Source organism: Rattus norvegicus, chromosome 7, assembly GCF_036323735.1.
Source record: "Rattus norvegicus strain BN/NHsdMcwi chromosome 7, GRCr8, whole genome shotgun sequence".
Lineage (NCBI taxonomy): Eukaryota > Metazoa > Chordata > Mammalia > Rodentia > Muridae > Rattus > Rattus norvegicus.
Genome location: NC_086025.1, coordinates 112,132,565 through 112,153,502, shown reverse-complemented (window position 1 = coordinate 112,153,502; position 20,938 = coordinate 112,132,565). Strand labels below are relative to the sequence as shown.

The window sequence follows — 20,938 nt, the reverse complement described above, 5'->3', positions numbered from 1 at the left end:
CACCGGGTCAGGGAGTAGGCGGAAAGGGGTGCAGGGAGGTGGGGGGATTGGGGATGAGGTTGTCCTCGAGTGGGGCGCTGCACCCGGGGCAACTTAGCCTCCAGCTGTTGAATGAACTGGAGGAGGCAGTAGTGGGGTGAACTGAGACACAGCCTGGAGAGAGGTGGCCGAGGCGGGGCGGGGCCGGGGGGCGCGCTCGGCGGGTGCCCGGGGCTTGGCGGTCCGCGGTGCAGCCACCTCACAGGGCGCTGCAGCTGCAGTAGCGCCAGAGCCCAGCGCGGCCCCCGCCTCGTGGCGTGTGTCTGGGAGCGCGCTTGTGGCTGTGGAAGCAGACGGCGGAGGGGCAGGAGGGTCTGCAGCGGAGAGGCCTGTGAAGGGATCCGGCTACAGAGCCGGACGGACGGACAGACGCAGTGATCACCATCCCCTGAAGTCCTCCGCCCAGCACCCGGGCCCTCTGCGGGCTGCAGCCCTGCGCGGCGGGAGGCGGGGGTGGCAGTGTCTGCGCGCACACGCACGCTCACAGACACACACGCCCGGGCCACGCCACAGACACACGACACGCACAGAGCCACGGCCGGCCGCCGCGCACACTCGCACCCGCGCTCACGCTCGCTCTCCGGCGCAGGCCCCGCAGCAGCCGCTGCCCGGAGGCGGTGGCATCCCTCTCGGATCCCAGTCGGGACTGGAGGTGAGTGGATTCCTCCGGATCCGAGCGCTGCAGGCGGCTGGCGGAGACCCTGGGAATCCGTGCTGAGCTGAGGGCTCCCTGGCCGCCAGCGGGGGTGGGGCTTGGAAAGGGACCCGGGAGCAGAGATGAGCCAGGGAGAGCCACTCCGGGTTCTTCTTGGTCTGGGGATCCCCGTAAGACCCCCAAGGGACCACCCTGCGCAAGGTGGTGGGGGAGAGGCTGGGCGGAGGCTTGGTGGGAGGGCAGGGAGGACGAGCGTCGAGGTGAACATTTTCCCGGTGGTGATGCAGAAGCTTGGTGGAGGACGGTTTTGCTAGCCAGTGCCACACCGCACCTATCTGGCCCCCATTTTGGCGAACCAGAGCTCCAGCCCGCTTTTCACTGAGTCGTGGCGGGTCAAGGAATTCATCTCACTGGTAAGGGGGGTGGGGTGGGGGTTAACGGGGTGGCTAGATGGCTGGCCTAGGAGGAGAGGACCGGGCATGCGGCTAGTCCCCTTATCTCTCAGGGGCACTGTGAATTTAGTAGGGGAACCAGAGTTAGGGTACACTGGAACCCTTGCAAGGGCTTGGATTTTTTTTTTCTCGGCAGGGCTGGTGTGGGACAAGCACAGAAGCACCAGCATAAATCGACAGACTGCAGCTCTGACTGAGCCCCACCACTGCCTAGTGGTGTGTGTGTGTGTGTGTGTGTGTGTGTGTGTGTGTGTGTGTAGACTGCTACTGGCTAGGAGGGGGCAGAAGGTGGGTGTGTTGGCTGGTGGGGTGGTATATGCATGTGAGAAGGGATGTCTGTTGACTCAGGATAGATCCCCCACTGCCACACAGACATAGACACACACACACACACACACACACACACACACACACACACACACACACAATCTGTGGCCCAGCAGGGCTTCCTTGGAATGTTTGGAGGGGATAGAGCTTGTGTGTGTCTGTGCGTCTCTCTGTGTGAATCTGCGTACTTGGAAAGATTGTGTGGAGGACAGAGGCTGCGAGGCCTCTGTGTGTCAGGCATGACCAAGGAGAATGAGCCAGGGACACTGCTTGGAATCTCAGTCAGCTTCGAATACATGTGGTACTTAAAGGCACTTCTCAGGGCTCTGCACTCTGCCTACCCTGCAGCCAGTTCCTTGCTGAGAGATACAGGTGTTGGACCAATGTGTGTGTGTGTGTGTGTGTGTGTGTGTGTGTGTGTGTGTGTGTCTGTGTCTGTGTGTTGAGCGCGCGTGCATTTGTGTGCGCGTGCTCTTGTGTCCGGCTGCGGATGTCACTGCCAGCAGGCCAGGCTGTGGGAGGAGAAGCTGGGGGAAGGGGCAGCTGCCGGCGGTACCTGGAGAAATGTAGTGGAAGCTGCAGCTCTGGCTGTTGGCTTCGATGACGGAGGAGGGGCATCTCAACACCCGGAGCTGCATCACGAGGGCTAGGCATGTTTGCCTCTGTGTGTGTGTGTGTGTGTGTGTGTGTGTGTGTGTGTGTGTGTGTGTGTTTGGCTCAAACTGTTTATGTAGCCTGTGGACACCTGTGGGACATGTCTAGATCCACAGTGGGCTTGTACATGCGTGTAAATGTTGTCTGGTATGTGGGTGAACTCACACTGGTGCTGTCTTAGGTATCTCTGGGCCTTACTGTCACGCATGGGGGACAGGGGAACCTCTGGGCCAATAGTCTTTAGGCAGGAAAAGAAGAGTAGAGAGACGTGGGGAGAAAGAAATGTGTGTGATGTCAGTGAGAACCTTGGGGTGTGACATCAGCTTCAGGCTATTGGTGACGTCACAGGGACAACAGTGTGAGGGCCACCCTTAATGGGCCGGGGCATATGATATCGGTGTGTATGTGTGGGACTGAGTGTGTTTATGTCCCTTGCGGGGTGGAGAAGGAGAGGGTCAGAAAATGGAGCCTCAGAGCAAGCTGTCTCTTGCCAGGGGCCCGTATTTCCTGGTAGTCTGAAGAGGTGTGGTCCTCATTTTTTAAGGAGGTTGCTCCCCAGCCAAGGATGCACCTCATCCTCCCACTCATGACACCCCCTTGAATCTCTCTACTAGCAGCTCACATACCCTGGGCACAAACCTTGTTTGCAAACATTCGTGTGGATGCACGGGCACATGGTGAGGAAGCCTGGAGCCTTGGATTCTAAGCTCAATTTGCCGTTTTCTGAGTTTTACGATTTGGGTACTGTCTTTCTACTTTCCTGCCTGGACCTTCGTCTGTTGCTTGTGGAGGAGGCTAGAGGTAAAGGGTAGGGGGGGTCACAGAAGGTAGCAGGCCCGTTGGTGTCTGGCTCCTGGGGTGGAGCTCAGCCTGTGCCAGATCTGTCTTCCATTTCCTGGAATGCCCCTCCCGTCCAGCACCCCCTGCTGTTCTGGTTAAGTTGAACTTTGCAAAGTTTCGGTTCTCTTCTGGGGTCCTCACAGTAGTCCTCTAGGTGAGTGGGCTGGCTGCTGTCACATCCCTCAGGGAAACTGAGGTCAATACATTTTCTTTTCCCACAGGGTGACTGCAGGGAAAACAAATCAGATCGTCAGGGAAGGGGACCTTTGTGACACACAGGGTGGGTTGAGTTAGGTTAGGTTGAGAGGTTATTGGCTTTGCTCCCACGGATTTGTATAGAGATGGGCGCGTTCATCTGTCAGGCCTTCTCCAGGGGCTCTGACAACCTCATGCTCTCTCCAGTATGTCCCGCTTATCATCCCATGGCTGTTCTGGAAGCAGCAAGAAGTGCTAGGGCCACATCTGCCGTTTCCAGTTGTCTGTGACATAGGCTCTGTACAGAGGAAGGAGTGAATTTGACAAGTAAGATCAGGCCCTGCTAAATCTCCAGAGTCCAGGTCCTCCCTGCCACAAACCTCTCTCTACCTTCTGTGTTGAACTAAGCAAGTCCACCGCCTCCCAGTTTGAGCCTCTGTTCCTGTCAGGCTTCTTGGGTGAGAACAGTGCATAGAAGGTTAACTCACTCATCTGCCTCAAGCTGTCCCAGGCTATCTCTGAGCAAATTAGCCTTCTCCTGGCTCAGTGACTACCCAGGGCAGAGGTTCTGACACCATTACTGGGGATCGTGTCTATGGGGTTGGGATGATAGAGTGGCCTTTCCCTCAGCCCAACCCTGCACACAGCTCCCAGGGGAGCCTTCGGGAGGTCTTGAGGAATGGAGAGACACCTGGACAAGCCAGAGCAAGGGGTTGGCTTCTGAGAACAAAGACCCCACAGTGGCAATGCTGAGAAGAACATTAGGGAGGGGGGTCCCTTCAGGCCCTGCTTAAGACCCAGTTTGGGGTACAATCTATAACTTGTCCTTGGCTCTTGCTTAATCCCACAGAATTCTTGCACAGTGAGAGCGATAGGAATTCTTCATTCCACAGACAAGACCCGGAAAGGTTGTAGACCAGCCCAGGGCTGCACCGACGGGCAATCAGGACCGGAACTTCAAAGGCAGACGCTAAGACAAGCTCCATTCTTTTCTAAACTCCTTGCCAAGTGGGCCTGGGTCTTTTCATCTTTGGGTGCCCTGTCACTAGGGTCCTCACTCAGCTCGTGTCACTCAGTTGTAAGTAAAAACAGGAAGCTGGCCATATGGGAAGCATTAGGTGGGGGGACACCTAGTGTGATGGTTGCAAGCAGAGACAGACAGGAGGAAGGTCTTGTTCTCCCAACCCACTTTCTCTTCTGTGACATTCCTAAAGAAAGTTCTCTGATTCTTGCCTTGCCATGGTGCCTCTGGCATTGTGTTTGTGGGTATTTGGCTGTGTGTGTGTGTGTGTGTGTGTGTGTGTGTTTACAGGCTTGTGAGTGCATACTTCCTGCTCTTTCCAGCCTGAACATCGCATCTTCTGAACTGTGTAGGAAAGTGAGGAGGGTCTGGGAGTTCCATCCTGCCCACCCTAGGCTATGAGGTGAGCAGGGATAGGACAAGCCCCATCCTCCCTGTCATCCCCTCTCTGTAGGGGACTATGGGAAGTGACTCCCGAGAGTTGCTGATCTGTCTGCTCTGAGACAGTTCCAAGACTCAGATGTGACTCAGTTTCTCTCCCAAGTGACATCTTTCCCCCACTGCAGTCCTACTGGGGTCTTGGACGGACAGACAGACAGAGGCTAAGTAGAGCCTGCTTGCTTCTCTTTTCTGCCCTTCTCATGACCTGGGCAGGAGGAGGGGTTTATTTCACAGGTCTGCTTGTTCGCCGAGCTGTTTTTGGTCTGTCTCTGCCGCTGCCTGCCAAACGACATGGCCCTCAGAAAATGCTCATCAAACACATCTCTTTTATCTACCCGAGGTTGGTAGATGCCATTCCCATTCAGATTGTGTTCACATATGTACACCGTTCACCCAGGGAGAACAACAGGCCCCGGGGTTCAGACAAGTGCCTCTGGAGATGAGTCCTAAACCTCTGGCACACAGTAGGGCTTGCTTGACAGCTGGTCTTCATTAGTGAGTGCTCTGACTAGGACGGGCTGGTGCTGGAGGCTGGAGGCAGGTGCTGTGAAGCCCCAGGCCGGCTGGTGGAGGCTGGGCTGCCTTCTGTTCTGGGGAATGTAGAGCTCCCTTGAGCCGGCACCTGCTCTGTGCCAGAGAAACATGCGAAACTCTTCTTTTTTTCCTTGTTTAATTTTGGCTAGAGGATTTTGACTGCCAGCCTCTGGGGGTGGGAGTGGGAGCTCGACCAGGTGGAGAAAGCATGTGTAGGCCAGGACCGTGGAGGTAGGGAAGCATGGAGTGAATTCTGAGAAAGGCAAGTCTAGACTTGTGATTTGGGGGTCCACCATACAGGCCGTGAGTGCTGAGCTGAGAAACCATGCACCGAGCATGCTGTTCTCTACTGTCTGCTAAAATGTAGGGTCTCAGGCCCTGCTGGTTATGACTTCGGTTCCACAGTGTGCTGAGGGGGTCCAGGAACCCCACATTGATGCTTTCCTTAATGATCAACTCATTCATGTTTGCAGTGGGATGGAAGTTGGGGGAAGCTGTTTCATGTTCCTTCGGGTTTCTGGTACTCTTCCCAGACTTTGGGGGAGGCAACAAGGCCATCCTGGTTCTTCCGAGGGGCCTGAACTAAGGACAGAGCCCTGCCTCTGGTGACACAGGTGGATACGGACTGACAATCTTTAGCTTGCCCTGGTTGTTGTTCTGCATGGATTCTGTGAGTCCCTAACACAGTCCCTAGACGCCCTTTGGTAGCACCACTGTTGCACAGATGATCAAGAGGATGCAGTTTGATGTCCCGGATTGGTAAAGCCAAGCCTTGGAGGCAAAGAGCTGGAGAGGGCCTGCCCCAGCACCTTGGACAGAGCATCTGTTCCTTCAAGGAGCTCGGCCTGCGGCTGCGCAACGCAGCGGGTGGGAAGGAGGGGTTCAGAGCCGGGAAGGCATCCCAGAGGAGGTGTGTATCCGGTGGGCCCGAGCTGGTCCCGCGGGTCCCCGCCGCCTCAGTCTCATCCTGCGGCTGCCCGCCCCCGGCTCGGCCGCCGCTTTCCGCCTTACTTCCCTGTGCTTAGAATTTGTAGCCGCAGCCGCTGACGCTCTCACAGCCAATTTCACGGGCTCTGGGCTCGGCTCGGTGCGCAGGATGGAGAGCCGCCGGCGGAGGCGGGTCGGGGTGGGGGTGGGGGTGGGGATAAGGGTGGGGGTAGGAACGCAGTGAGGCCGGCGCGTTGGTGGGGCAGGAGCGTGTCCTGCTCAGAAGGGGATCCAAAGTGCATCCCCTGGGATTTACTGCAGAGGGTGCAGGCATGGTCCAGTGTCCTGGGGTAGCATGGCAGGTGTGCATTGGTCCCCGTGCCTGGGAGGGGTTCCCTGTGTGGGAGGGCTTGGGGACATGTATGTGTTGGCGTGTGAAACTCTGTAGGGTGTCCTGTGCATGGGGGCGTGTTTGTCTGGGTGCCTTTGGCAAGCCTAAATGTGTGAGCAGTCCGCAGTGGGGGGCTAGTGTGTGTCTGTGGGTGTGCTGATGTGTGTCTCTGCAGAGTCTCCAGGCGTGTTGACACAGCTGTGGGGCTGTGTGTTGGGACGTATGTCTATGTAGGGCTCCCCCCTGTCCAGGCTTTGTGGGCGTGTTGGTTCTGTCTGGGTGCACCGCGTGGGTGTGTGTCTAGAGTGTGCCGCATGGGATGGTTGCAGCCCCGCTGGCCAAGGGTCTCAGTGGGCCTCTGCTAGGGCTGGGAGTCATTCTCTAAGCCCCCACCCTTGTTCACCCTCTCTGCCTCTGGGTGGGGGTGAGGGAACCCAGGCAGGCAGGGCTTCAGTGTTTATGTTCTGAGTGCGATGGCTGCCAGTACTGGGTAGGTCTACATATGTTTGTGAATGGCACTGGTGAGGGGGTGAGGTGTGAGCCCCTGCCTGCGTGGGAGGTCTGGGAGTGCCATCTGGGCTGATGGAGGATGTGGGAGCAGACAGGCGAGGGGGGCCCGTGAGTGTGCACAACACGTGTGTATACATTCAGAGGCAGAGCTTGGGCTCCACTGTCCCTGCTCCAATTGTGCCAGTGCAGGTGGAGAGCAGACAGGTGTATGTAAGCCCATGGTGGGAGACTGGCAGAGCAGGGCAGGGCATGACTGGGCAAGGGGTGTCAGTCAAGTGGAATTCTGAATGAGAGGGGGCACGCAGGGTCAGGGTTCTTCCTTCCTGGTGGCAGACAGGGTGTGGCTCCAGTTGATGAGAGGGGCTGCGTGTTGCTGGTGATTTGGATGACCGGCAGGAGGGTGGCACAGGTGGGCACTGAGGTGAGGTGAACACTGTCTGTGTGGGTACCGGACATTACTGTGGGTATGTAACTGTGTGGCAGTGACTGTGAGTGACGGGACTTGAGAGAGTCAGGGACCCTGTGGCAAAGCTGGAGTCCCTCTTTTCCCAGAAGATCTACCCATCTATTGATCAATATTGATTATCTATTGATTACTTCTACCCTTTGACTTCAAAGTTGTCTGGTGGACCCTGGCCTCTTGCTTTGCCCCTAAGCTCCATGGTGTACCTTGGAGAGTTCCCAGTCTGCTTTCTGTGTCTGGAAGCCCTAACCCTCCGCTGTGCCTCCCCCACCGGCACTCTCTCCCCATTTTGCCATATAGCTCCATCCTTCACCCCTACCTCGTCCCTTTCCGTCCCTTTCCCCGTCTTCCTCTCTCCCTCTCTGTCTCTCTCCCTCTCTGTGTCTCTTCATCTCTCTCTCCACCTCTGTCTCCATCTCCTCCCACATGTCTCTGTCTCTCCGGCTATCTCTCTCCATCTCTCCATCATCTTTCTGTCTCTCTCTACATCTCTTTATCTCTGTCTCTCCCCCATCTCCCAGCTGCCACAGCCCTCCGGCTCCGTCTCCAGCGCTGCCTCCATCTCTCTCCTTTCCCTCCACCCCTCCCTTCCCTCAGCCTCTTCGCTCTCACACTGATATCATTTGTGGTATATGCTGTTGCCATGGGAAACCTAAGAAAGAAGTGAGTGTACCCTTCAAGACTTCAGCGTTTTCCCTCCTCCCTCCTCCTGCTGCCCCCTCCCTCTCTTCCTCTCCTCCCTCCCTCTCTCCCCCTTGCCTCCTGGCAGAGCGGAGGACTGAGGAGCCGCTGCTGTGCTGGGCCAGGACCCAAGACCTTATTACCACTGCTGCTGCTGGGGCTGCCTAGAGGACCTCCCTCTTTGAGACCTGGGTCAGGGACAGAGCCTCACTGGCTGCAGATATCTGGTAAGGACAGGGTCCTTATGACTGTGAGTGTGTGGCTATATGTGAGCACAGCTCACATGACCTGGCCTTGCAAACCCGTGATCTAACCCAGCTTCAGCCTGCTGTGGGTCCCCTTCCTGCCTATTCCAGACCCTGCCTCCAGCTATGGGCACCCTAACCTAGCCTCTTCCTGGCTCCCTTTCCCCAAGGCCTCAGAGGCTCCTGTCAAAGTGGCAGGCTATTGGGGGCTGGGACAATCTTCACGGAGGGGGAGCAGAAACCCCTCATTTCCAGTCCCTTTAACTTAGAGGCCGACTCTTGCTGGCCTATGCAGAAGAAACCTGTATCTGCCGGGAGCTGGGTCAACCTCTGGGAATGACTCTTTACTCGTCAGTGGGGGCTTTTCACTAGAGAGCAGGCTGATGAAGGGTCTAGCTGAGAGCTGAGGTGCTGGCTGTGCATGTGTGTGGGGTCTGATCCCGTCGTTGAATTTTAGAGGTGGCAGGGAGAGCAGTGTGGCACCAGGAGGCCGCAGGCAGGCAGGCAGGCAGCCAGCACCAGTCCAGCCTAACTATGGTTGGTAGCTGCCATGGAGAGGAGAGGGCTGTCAATGTCAGCAAGGCTGTGTTGGTGGTGGCCACGTGGAGGGAGCTGTTGTCCAGGCGAGCGGGGCGGGCGCTGAGTGATGGCAGTTGCTGTGGCATTGTGGTCTCCATGGAGAGAGGAGGAGACAGGGAAGCGGCTGGCTGGCCGGGCTCAGTGTTGGTGGTTGCTAAGCAGAGAAGGATGCTGTCTCTAAGGTGTGGTGGTCTCCACGTGGAGGGCTGAGGCCACTGAGATGTGCAAGTCCCAGAAGGGGCTTCTGTGGGGAGGTGTGGTGGACGAGTAACAAAGAGGGGGGCTTCAGGGGACTCCACTATAGGCTGAAGTGGGTGTTTGAGGGGGGAGTGCTCTTCCATGGGTGGGCCTTTTCAAAGCTTTAGTTTGTTCTCTGAGGGGATGGTGGCCTTCCTGGACCTCTCTTAGCCCCTCTTTCCTCAGAGCCTTTGATCATCCAAGTCTCCGTCTGGACACACGGTTCTTTCTTACTCCTGTACTTGTTGGAGACCCGCTGTCCCAGGTGCCGTGCTGTGGGAATCTGACATTGATTTTTGCCTTTGAGGTCCCAGTTTTAGAAGTTCATTGTGCCGACGTCACCCAAGAGGCTCAGGACCCTGGTTGCCAAACACCCAACTTTCAGGCCCCTCTCCTTCCCCAGGGGACCTGTCTCTGTCTTTCCCACTCCCCAGGAAATCCCTGGAGGCAACATTTCCTTGAAATAATAGCATGGTAGTGGAGAGAATGCTGGACTATTGGGTTTGAGTCGTGTGACCCTGTGCTTTGGCTCCCTCCTCTGTGCAGGGGTGGGGGCGACATCTGTGAAAGAGACATCTGCCTCACAGGATGGCTGTCTATGGGACATGGCATGGATACCTAGAGTACCTAGCATGTTTCTGGGTCATAGCTGACTCACAGCAGGTGACGCCGTTGCTATCTTCCTAAAGGTGACTTCAATGTGATTTTCTGCTATTCACAGAAGGCCAGTGGTCTTGTCCCCAGAGATCTGCCTTCGCATGTCCCTGTCCCCAATTCTCTAGGAATGGGAGCAGGGTCCACTGCTGGCCAAGCAGCATGGAACCCCAAGTACTTATAGACTCCCTGGTGGGTCCTCTCCTGCCTGCTTTGTGTGCAGTTCTATTGAGGGGTCCTGCTCACAGGACTGCCTGAGTCCCTGTTTTCTGCCTTCCTCGTTGAGGTTCTCAACTAGCCCTGGCCTGGGGCCTGCCCACCCAACTGACCTAGGAAATATTCTGTCTACTTAGCGACACAATGACATTAAGACAAAAGACAGAGAAGGTGCCTACAGGGGATGCTGAAGTCATGAGTAGCAGTCAAGATGACTATCTTTCAAGTGACAAGGATCTTGGTTCAGATCCTGATCTGAGATGCCTGACTTCACCACACCAGTGGCAAGCCCCTCGCCCCTCACCCCTCACCCCTCTACCCCTTGCCTGCCTTCTTTGCATTTCAGGTTAGCCTGGCGGGGGCGGGGTGCTATTCTGGGAGCCCCCAGATGGTGTTAAGAGGGACCAGGCACCCCTGGACATTAGTTGGGTACTATACCAGACTTACACGGGGTTAAGCTGATATGAGACGGGCAGACAATGGACAGGAGCTCAGGCTTAGGTGGTCTCCCAAGGTACCATTTACGGCCCGTGGGATCTTGGGAGCTGTACTTTCCTTACCTGTAATGGTGAGACGTGCAATGAAGATGACTTGAGATACACTGGGGTATGAGGAAGACATCTGGAATTCATGTCACAACTGCCCAGGTGCTGCTGGCCCCTGAGTACCTACCGTTCCCAGCTGTGTCTCTGGGTTTGAGGTCTCATCTTACCCCCCACCCCCACCCCCACTCTGCAGTGGCTGCCTTGTCTGTCATTGCTGCTTCCTGGTTGACCATTCCAGATGTCACATTTTTTGGGAAAGCCCTCTTCATGGACCAGTGAGTCTCTTTGGGCTTCCTCGCTTTCCCTCCTCATTGCCTTGAACACCACCAATAGTGCTCTTAGTTTATTTTTCAAAGTTGTTATTTTACATGTTTGGGTGTTTTGCCTGGACCTATGTATGTGTACCTGATGCCTGAGGGGCCAGAGGAGGGTGTTGGATCATCTGGAATTGGATGGTTATGAGCCACCATGTGGGTGCTGAGAACTGAACCCTGAACAACTAGTGCTCGTAACTGCTGAGCCATCCCTTTAGAATCTATTAATTTTTTTAGTTTGCATATGCCTATATGTGTATTTGTGTGTGTGTGTGTGTGTGTGTGTGTGTGTGTGTATGTGTGTGCACATGTGTGTTCCGGTGTTTGCATGTCTGTAGAGAGCAGAGGATATCTTTGTCATTTCTCAGACACTGTTCAATTTCATTTCTTTCCTTCCTTCTTCCTTCTGCTCCTCCCTCCCTCCCTCCCTCCTTCCCTCCCTCCCTCCCTCCCTCTCTCCCTGCCTCCCTTCTTCCCTCCTTTAAGATAGGGTCTCACTGGCCTAGCACTCACCATGTAGGCTAAACTGCCTGGCCGTGGTCTCAGGTCTTCCTGTTTGAAGGCCAATGCTTCCCTGAGAGTTATCTCTCCAGCCCAAGGCACCACTTGTTTGAGACAGGGTCTCATGTAGCCCAGGCTCGCCATGTAGATGAGGATGACCTTGAACTCTAGGTCCCCTGATATCATCTCCTGGGTCCTGGCATCACAGGTTTGGCTTTGATGCCTTTTTAGTGATCTGTTGGTTTTCCCTCTGTCCCCCTAACTCTGCGGTGTGTGGGCTCCCCAGGGCAAGTTTTCTGTGTTACCCCTGCTCTGATCTCACAGTCTGTGTGGGGTCTCCATACAGCATTTCACTATGTGATGAGTGTGTGGGAGGGTGACCCTGCCTGTCAACTTGGCAGGCCAGTCTCTTCAGCCCCATTTTACATGGGGGTGGGGTGGGGAGGGATTGAGGCTAGCTGGGCCTGACGATTGCTGGGAACACATGGCAGGAAGTAAGTGACAGGTCCTGAGTGTGAGCCTTGGACTGAGGGACTCCTGATCGGGACTTCAGTCTGCTGCATGCCTAGTCTTGTTGGGAGCCCCATGTCCTAGGCTGGAGGGTTAGCTCTTGACCCAGGCCTCAAAGGTCACAGAAGGCTTTTGGATAAGGAAGGCTAATGCAAGACTCCGTGGTAATGGAGCTGTCAAAAGGAATCATTCTGTGTCCTTAGTTTATGTGACTGTAAAATGGGGATCCTTAATCAGAGCCCTCAGGACACAACAACTTTTGGCTTTGATGTACAGGTTTGGCTCTGAGCCACTGAGTCTAGCAGTCACAGTTGCTCTACACGGAACTGAAGTTTTGATTTCTTGTGTGTGTGTGTGTGTGTGTGTGTGTGTGTGTGTGTGTGTGTTAGATGGCAGAAGCCAAGATCATGTGTCAGTCCTCAGGTGGCATCTATTTTGATTTCTAGGTGGCTTCTCTCACTTCTATCTGGCATTCACTGATTTGGTGGATCAAAAAGGAACCCCAGAGGTCTGCCCCTCTCCTCCTTCCCCACCCTGGAACCTCCGAGCTGGGCTTTTCATAAGGGTTCTGGGCATTGAGCTGGGGTCCTCATGCAGCAGGCATGTTACCAGCTGAGCTACCCCCAAGCCCGAGGTGTTGATTTCTGAAAAAGGACATCGTCAGTGTACAGGAGAGGTCACACTGTTCCCTGCCAGTTTGGGTTCTGTTGTGCCTTGTTATGTCAGGATGGGGGTGGGGGGCCTGAGAGAACCAGAGAATATCAAAGAAGAGTGCAAACTGTTGTTGTCATTATTATTATTATTATTATTATTATTATTATTATTATTATTATTTTGAGACAGGGTTTCTCTGTATAGTCCTGGCTGTCCTGGAACTCACTCTGTAGACTAAGCTGGCCTCAAACTCACAGAGATCCGCCTGCCTCTGCCTCCTGGGTGCTGGGATTAAAGGCCTGCCTCCACAGTCCAGTAAGAAGCTGGAGCCCCTCCTGTATGCCAGGGACTTTCCACTGGCATAGCACCTTATCCCATACTGAGCATACTGAGGTCCATCCGGGAAGTTCTTTACCAGGACATGGGGGTCGGGGATGAGCAAAGCTCAGAACCTCCTATTAGAAGAGGGAACAACCCAGGCTTGGGAGAGATCCTGATCACCTGGGCAGTGGGCTATGGTGTTAGTACTGCAAGGATGGGCTGTAGAGTGCCCAGCCCCATTTCACAGCCTGGACAAGGGTGCTAAAACAGACAGATGGCCCCCCGGCTTGGCTGCCAACCCCACTGGCAGCCACGCCAGGCAGGGAATAGATCTGGCCTTGTATGCAGCGTCCCAGTGTCTTGCTCAAGACCCCATTTGTTTGGGGAGGAAAAAGGGGGGGTCTGTGGTATCCAACAGAGGTGGGATTCATAGACAGGGTCTGGCAAGGAGGGTGGCCTGCCTGGTACTGGCCCAGTCTGGAGGGATGCCAGGAGGGAGGTAGAAAGAGGAGGGAATTGGGTGTGGCACTCAAGAGGAGGCCATGTGCACGAGGGCCCAGGCAAGAGGTGGGCGTCCCACTCTGCCTTTCTCATCTGAGGAAAGGGAGTTCCCAGTGTGGGGGGTAGGGCTTCCTCTTCTAGGATCCCTAGTCTGAGGATGGAGGTGCGGGGGGGCGGTGTGCATTCAGCTAAGCTTGCTCTTTGAGTGTGGGAGAGGCTGGTCCCCTTGTCTGTAGGCTTGCTGAATTCTGGGGAGACTCCTTGCAAGAGGTGGCCCCTGGGGACTGCAAGGGGGTGGTTTTGAAGAGGGACTGCAGCTAGGTTTTCTGCCATTAGAAGTCAGACTATACATTAGATCCACTTTAGAGACGTGGGCTGCATGCGTCTTGGTCTGCTCTGGAGGGGATGAAAGGAAGTAAAGTTGGAGGCAGAGGGGGATACACGCACAGAGGGAGGGAGGAGAGGGAGAGGGAGAGGGACAGGGACAGGGAAAGGGGTAGGGAGAGAGAGAGAAGAGAGAGAAGGTCCACAGGGATACTGTGCCTACACTTGATGACTTCTAGACACTGCTGTAGACCTCCCTCCCACCCACCTGGTGTCCACACTGAGTCACAGCACAATTAGCCCTGCTGTAATGGTCATCAACATAGAGGGAGTGGGGGCGGGGCTGTAAGCCTCCTTCCTGCCTTCCACCTTGCAGAGTGACCCTGGTCAGTTCCACACTGTCTCTGGACCTCAGAGGTCAGCTCCTGCCCTTAAGAACAGTGACCGAAGTGAGTGGATAGACATGGACCTTCCCCTCTTCCCCAAGGTCTGGGCCTTGAGGATCCGGTGGGGAGGCAGAGCTCTCCAGGAACAGACCTGTCCTGGTCCTCGGAGGAGATGGGTGTAAAAGGATGTTCGCAGAGGAGAGATAGTGGCTCATGAGCCCCGGATCTAGGCAGAACCTCCACGGGTGAGCCTTTTCTGTACTGCTAGACACTCCGGAGGGCTGGCAGGGGTGACAGATTAGAGCTGAGAAACTCCTGGGCGATGACGCGTGGAGACGCAGGAGGAGTCAAGCACGTGGGCCCACACGTCAATTTCCGACTCTACCCATAGCAGGCTGCCTGGCTCCATTCCTCAATAGCCTGAGGTGGTGCTCTTCAGTGTCCAGCCCCACCCCGACCCAATAAGGGCTCCTGAATGCCAGCTCTGTGCCCAGCTCCCTGTTGTAGGGGAAGGTTCCAGCCATTATGCTTTGAGGCAGTTAGAGATGGGCGTGGCCAGGGCCGGAACCGTGGGGTTGTATGCCTCTGTAGCCCCTCCCACTCGTGGAACTCACTGCCTGCGAAGACCCTGCCTTTGGAATGGAAGTAAGGACTACTCCTCTACCCTAGCTCTTTGCCCCTCTGTGGCTTTGTGGCTCTGGGAAGATCAGACTCCCAGTGACTTCATTTGTAAAGGGGATCCGTGCTGTTTGGTGGATTGAGCAGATAGAAGAGGAAGATGGGGTTTGTCTGCTCCTTGCCAGGCACATGCTGGACACCCACCTGCTGCTGTCTGCTTCTTGTCTTTCTGATTTGGTGACGGCAGGGCAGCTTCTGAGCGGGGTCTGAGCAAAGCCTTCCTACTGCTGCCTCTGGGGCTGTCCTTCCTGCCCTGTCTAGTCCCCAGCTCTCTGCCTGGAGCCATCTGGGTCCCACAGCCTTCTCTGGCTCTAGGCCTGAAGGGAGTTGGATTGATTTGTGATGCATGGTGGCCTGGGCAGTTTTGCTGTGTGTTGGCCTTGGGCTGGAGGGTATCCCAGTCAAAAAATGTATGGGTAAGCAAGCCCTTTTAAGCCAGGGGGCTGACACATGCTTGTGGAGTATGAATAGAAAGGACTAGGCTGCTGTCTGCAAGACCCCACCAATCTGCCAGCTCTGCCCTGCTCCCTGCCCCCTCCCCCTTCCCTTCCCCCTCCCCTTCAACTCTGGGGTGCTGTTTCTCTTCTTCCCTGCTACAGCTGGCCAGGCACTGCACTCCCAGTGCAGGCTTCTTGGATACACTCTGGGACCAAGGTAGTAGTAGTTCTTGGAGATCTGCTTCCAGGACTGTTGGGCATCTGGGCTCCCCTGGTACCTTTTGGCTGAGCACATGCAGGACCCTGTTCTGATTGGGGTTCTTACCTGGCTGCTTTTTGAAGAAGGGTGATGTGGACTCAGAGTTTCCACGTGCTGGATGTCTCTTGCAGTCCCCGTGTGCTCTGATTTAGGCTTATGGGTGCCCAGAGGAGCTTTTTCAGGACCCAGTGTCCTGTGTGGTAATGGAAGGGTGTGTCTATAGACACGCTGGGGTTTTCCACAGTTGAGGTAGGGTAGGAAAGACGATAGTCACCAAGAAGGGAGAAGAGGAGGATAGAGAGGGTGTAGGGATTAGCCCCCGCTCTGTCCCCTGCATTGTCTCCCACAGTTGTCCTCAGTGTCTCCTTCCTCCTTGGTGTCTGAGCTGGGTGAGTCTTGTGAGTTTTTGTCCTCTAGGTTAATCTGGGGATTTGCTGTGGGCAGGGAAGCCAGAGCCATGGTTTGAGCATTGCCTTTTACTTCCTGTGGGACCCAATTCTTGGGACACCCAAGATTCAGAGGGAATTTATTATTATTATTATTATTATTATTATTATTATTATTATTAAAATGATTTGATAACCTCTATGCTGGGCACTATTGTAAGAAGGTTATAGGTGTTCATTATGCTCTCAGCATTCCAAGAAAATAGATACTATTATATTCCCACTTTACAGAAGGGAAAACCAAGGCACAGAGAGATTAGGAATCCTGCCTACCATCAGTAGTGGAATCGGATTTGAACATCCTAAATCCTTAGCTGCTGCCTGTTGCTTTGTGTGCTAAGTATCCTTGGTGATCTTGAGAACTGAGAGGCAGGCCTGGGTTAGTCCTGGTCCAGTCTGGCCTATGACCCAAGCTGTAAGTGTCTGGGAAGAATACCCTGGATGGGTGGGTGTGGCAGCTTGTAACCAGATTATGATTGGGTCCTTAGCCTGCCATTTACCAGCTTAGTGGAGTCTCAGCTTCCCCACGTGTAAAATGGGGTAGCAATGGTCCTTTAGTGGGGCTGTTATGTGAATCTGGCATCAAGAGGCCTGTGGGGTTCTAGGCACACAGTAGGTGTTCAACACATAGTAGACATTGTGATGGTTCTATGACAGAGTGAGAGAGCACAAGAGAGTTGAACTTACCCTGCAGTGTTTGACGCTGGGCTGTAACTAGGAGTGGAGGGAGCCTAGTGGGTTCACTGACAACTCCTCCTCAGGGTATCCAACTGCTCACTCTTGTCTCTGCCCTGAGGCTGGGGCTAGGCTTGTTTGTGATTATGCATTCAGCAGTAGTTGTAGACCTAGAAGTGACTGACTGGGCTGGGGTGTCGCTCAGTTTGTCAAGTGCTTGCCTAGAACGCAGAAAGCCCTGAGCTCTGTCCCAGCACTGACAGGCCACATGTGGTGAGGGAGGCCCCCAGCTCCATAACTCAGGAGGTAAGGCAGGAAGCTCAAAGTTCAAGGTCATTCTCAGGAACATAGAAAGTTCAGGGCCAGCCTGGGCTGCCCAGAAATAAACAAGCAGTCAGTGATCTGACTCTTCAGGTCATTTGTCAAGTGATTTTACTCTCAACTGCCTCCTGGCAGAGGCCTAGTTCAGAAGAGCCAGCAGGAGTTGGCCTGGGACCTGTCCCTGCCTCATCTTTGTTCACTACAAGCACGAGTTTGCACACACTTGAGAATGCTCACACCCTAGGCTGATTGGAAAGCTTCACCCTGTTTTCTAGCCTAAAAGTATTCATCTCTCTGCCAAGTCCCTGGGCTGCGTACCTTCTCCCAGCCTGCGGCTGTCTTAGGATGGTCTCAGGATGGGCAGAAATCCTGCGAGGGTTCTGAGAAAGTGGGACAGTGGATGCCTCACCTTCTCCCTCACTCGAAGATGTTGGGTACCTGGCAGCTTCTGTTTCACATTACCTAGAAATCACACTCTCCAGACTTGATGCTTGTTCCTCCTCTCTGCCACTTCTGGCCCTCACAAGCTACTTTTTTGGGGGGGGGTGCCATTACCTAGGACCAGTACCCCTCACCATCCCCGAGGACAGCATCCCTGATGCCAGGGATGATAGTAATAGGCACAGAAGGCTTTTGTGAGCACTTACTGTGTGCCAGGCACTCACCATATGCTGAGGACCTACAATGTGCCCACCCATGCCTTTCCTCCCCAGACTTCCCCATGGGTAGCACCCAGCCATACTCACCCCTCCTAGCCATTGTCTCCCTAGCCCAGTTGACCAACCCAACAGCCCTTCCCTCTGTATGTGCCTAGTTAGGGAAATGGGGGAAGAGCAATCTGCACTTTCTCTGATGGGGATCCTGAGTCGGGTGCTTCTGAGGCCTGGCTGATTGTGAAGTCATCTGCTCCCTGTTCCTGTCTGTGGCCCATGACTGATGATAACTGCTCTCATTGATCGAGTTCTTATTATGTGCTACAAGCAAGACACCTTCTGGGCACCACCCAGTCTTCAGGATGATGGTGTGGGACTCAGAGAAGGAAGATGACTTGTTCAAGTCACACAGCTAAGAGGCAGGACAGAGCCCAGATCACTGCTGCCTCAAGCTCTATACTGTGAGCTGCCCTGGGGAGAAACGAAGTGGACAATAACAGTGAGTGCTTACTGTATGCAGGCAGGGAGACTAGTGAGTGAGCGCTTACTGTATGCAGGCAGGGACAGGCTTCCCCCCCTTCCCTCCCTCTCCCTTTCTCTCTCCCTTCTCCCTCCCTCCCTTCTCTCTCCCTCCCTTCCCTCCCCCTCCCTTCTCTCTCCCTCCTTCCCTTCTCTCTCTCCTTCCCTTTTCTCTCCCTCTTTCCCTTCTCCCTCCCTCCCTCTTTCTTTCTCCCTTCCTTCCCTTTTCTTCTCTCTCCTTCCTCCCTCCTCTCCCTCTTCTCTTTCTCCCTCCCTTCTCCTTCCCTCCTCTCTCCTTCCCTTTCTTCTTCCCTCCTCCCTCCCTCCTCTCTCTCTCCCTCCCTTTTCTCTCCCTCCTCCCTCCCTCCTTCTCTTTCCTTGTAAGGTTTTTTTCTTTTGATACCATAGACCTGGAACTCGATATGTAACCCTGGCTGGCCTTGATTTTACAGCCTTCCTCTTGCCTCCTCCTCCTGAGTGCTGAGATTTCCAGCATGAGCCACCATGTCTGCCTTCAGTCTTTCTTATTTCATGCTCATGGTGACCCCTGTGACCATGTGCTCTAGGTCTTTGCTTTCTCCATCTGGTGTTTAAGGAGTAACAATTCAGGGAGGGGAGGGGGTAACTGACTAGTTCTGACCTTTCTTTCCTGAGTTCCCTGTGGTCAGGTTTATAACATGGCTGAGGGGCCTGGCACATAGTAGGTGTTCACCACAGCTCAGTTTCTTGCCTCTTCCCTGAACATGTAGCACCTGGAGCTGCCTGGGAAGCTGTGGGACAGAGCTTGGGTGACATCCCAGCACACACACACACACACACACACACACACACACACACACACACACACACCCGTTGCCTTTACCTGCCAGTGACACAGCAGAAGGGAGAAGGCAGAGTCAGGTTGCACTGCAAGGGTCGGGGATTGGGGGCTGGGACTTAAACTCCAGAGGTCTGGCTCTTAGAAATGTTATATAACCAGCACCAGGGCACCAGAGTGAGCTGTCACTATACCTGTCCCTAACAGTCCCCAGCCTCGTCCTCACACTCAGCCATTGCCTAGGTAGTGCTCCAGGCTCCACGCCCCTAGAGTTTCTTACAGCAGAGTGCTGCGGACACTCACAGCTCCGTTCTCCCTGCCCTCCTCCACTGGAATCGGCCTCTGCCTCTCAGGCATCAGTTGTGGCCACTTGCAGATGGAACATGTCCTCTGAGTCCTGAAGCTTAACTTATAACATGCTATCCTCTCCTTCTACACCCTGCCCTTTGCCCCTTCCTGAGGCTCCCTCCTCCAGGGTAGAGGCTGCACTCTGGTGAGCCTTCTTGAACCTTACTCTGGGTTCCCGGCCTGGAGACCAGCAGTCTGTCCTCACATCTCCCTGTGTTTGTCCCATCTGCCGCCCTTGCTGCTGTCCCTTCCCCATCCTTGCCTGCATCCTCACAGCACCCTTCCTCTGTGCCAGTTCCCGTGCATCCCCCGGCTTCTCACTGTTTCTGGGCCAAGACCCAGATGCCTTGCTCCAGCTTCTGAGACCTGACAGGACTTGGCCCAGGCTTGTGACTTCCTCAGGGTCCCTTCTCCCGCTCACATGCACCATCTAGTCCTGGCCTAAGCTTAGCTCTTCAAAACTGCCACCTTCTGGATACTACTATACCCATGGTTCCCGGGCCAGATTCCACCCGGGTGACATTCTCCCTGGCTCTAGGATGGACAATACCCACAAGTGACCCTGAGGAGGCTTCCCTTGGCAGGCAGTGTCTGCCCACTCTGCAGATGGAAAAACTGAGGCCCAGGTATCTCAACTGGCACTGGGACCTCAAGCCTTTGCTTTTCTGCCCTGTGCTGTCTTCAGTGTGTGCTTGTGTGTCTGCACGTGTGCGCTCACATGGACGTATTCTGGCTGCTGACGACATAAGGCGGTGCTTGGGCTGGATTGTTGAATATTCTCCAGGAAAGGAAGGTTGGGGCTGTCTCTGGGGACCAAGCCCTCCTTTTCTATGGGTGCTGGGGGTGCTGTGTGTGAACCTGGGGGAGTGTCACAGCCCCCCATCAACCCTTGGGACCACAGCCTCTCAGTTTCTCTTGATTCTCTCCCCTTCTCTTCAAAACAAACACCCGCGAGCCCAAACCACCCATCCAGCCAGGGCACAGATGGAACCCAAGTTGGAATTAATTAGTCCTGTTGCCAAGGCAACCGGGATCTGGACTGGGATCCAGTCTTCTCTCTGGGCCCACCCCTTCCTCCTCAGGCCCTTCTCATGTTTCCTCTGCTTGTGTCCCTGGCTCTGGTGTTTGCCCCTGCAGCAGCTGGGGTTGCCTAGGGCCTTCTTCCAAAGTCATGGAGGCAGTGGTGAGAGTGTCTGTGAGCAGGCTTGGAGTCCCCGCTTGACCACTCTTGGCTTGGCGGGACCTTGGGCAAGTCCATGGACAGCTGTGTTTGGTTTGTTAGGACGTGTGATGGAGAGGTGGGCCTGACTGAGTGGCAAGTGTCATGGTACTGGGGGATGGAGGGAGTCTTGGAAGGGGTGTAAGCTTGAGAGATCATGGGAGACCGTGGGTTCCACGGTGACACCCAGTCGGTGGCCCATGATGGATGATGCTTCTATGAACCTGGCATCTTTGTGATCTGTGACAATTCTGGGGTGCCCTTATCCCCATGTGTGATCAGTGACAATTCTGGGGTGCCCTCATCCCCATGTGTGATCTGTGACAATCCTGGGGTGCCCTCATCCCCATGTGTGATCTGTGACAATCCTGGGGTGCCCTCATTCCCCTACATGGGCTCTCACGCTGCCCCTCCATCCTGACCTTGTTCTTTCTCCTCTGAGGAGCCTG

The 20,938-nt window shown here is 54.9% G+C and overlaps 1 protein-coding gene across 4 annotated transcripts in view; it reads left to right on the top strand.

Moving 5' to 3' along the window:
* Positions 1-222: 222 nt before the first annotated feature.
* Elfn2 (extracellular leucine-rich repeat and fibronectin type III domain containing 2) overlaps positions 223-20,938 on the top strand; it is a 51,283-nt gene continuing 30,567 nt past the window's right edge. The window contains exon 1 of one of the 4 annotated variants that reach the window (XM_006242041.5): positions 223-691. The gene's annotated coding sequence lies outside the window, so the exon portion shown is untranslated. Of the gene's footprint in view, positions 692-801; positions 1,108-7,582; positions 8,358-13,914; positions 14,763-20,938 lie in introns of those variants that run through there. The other 3 variants (XM_039080278.2, XM_039080277.2, XM_039080276.2) reach the window with 3 other exon arrangements.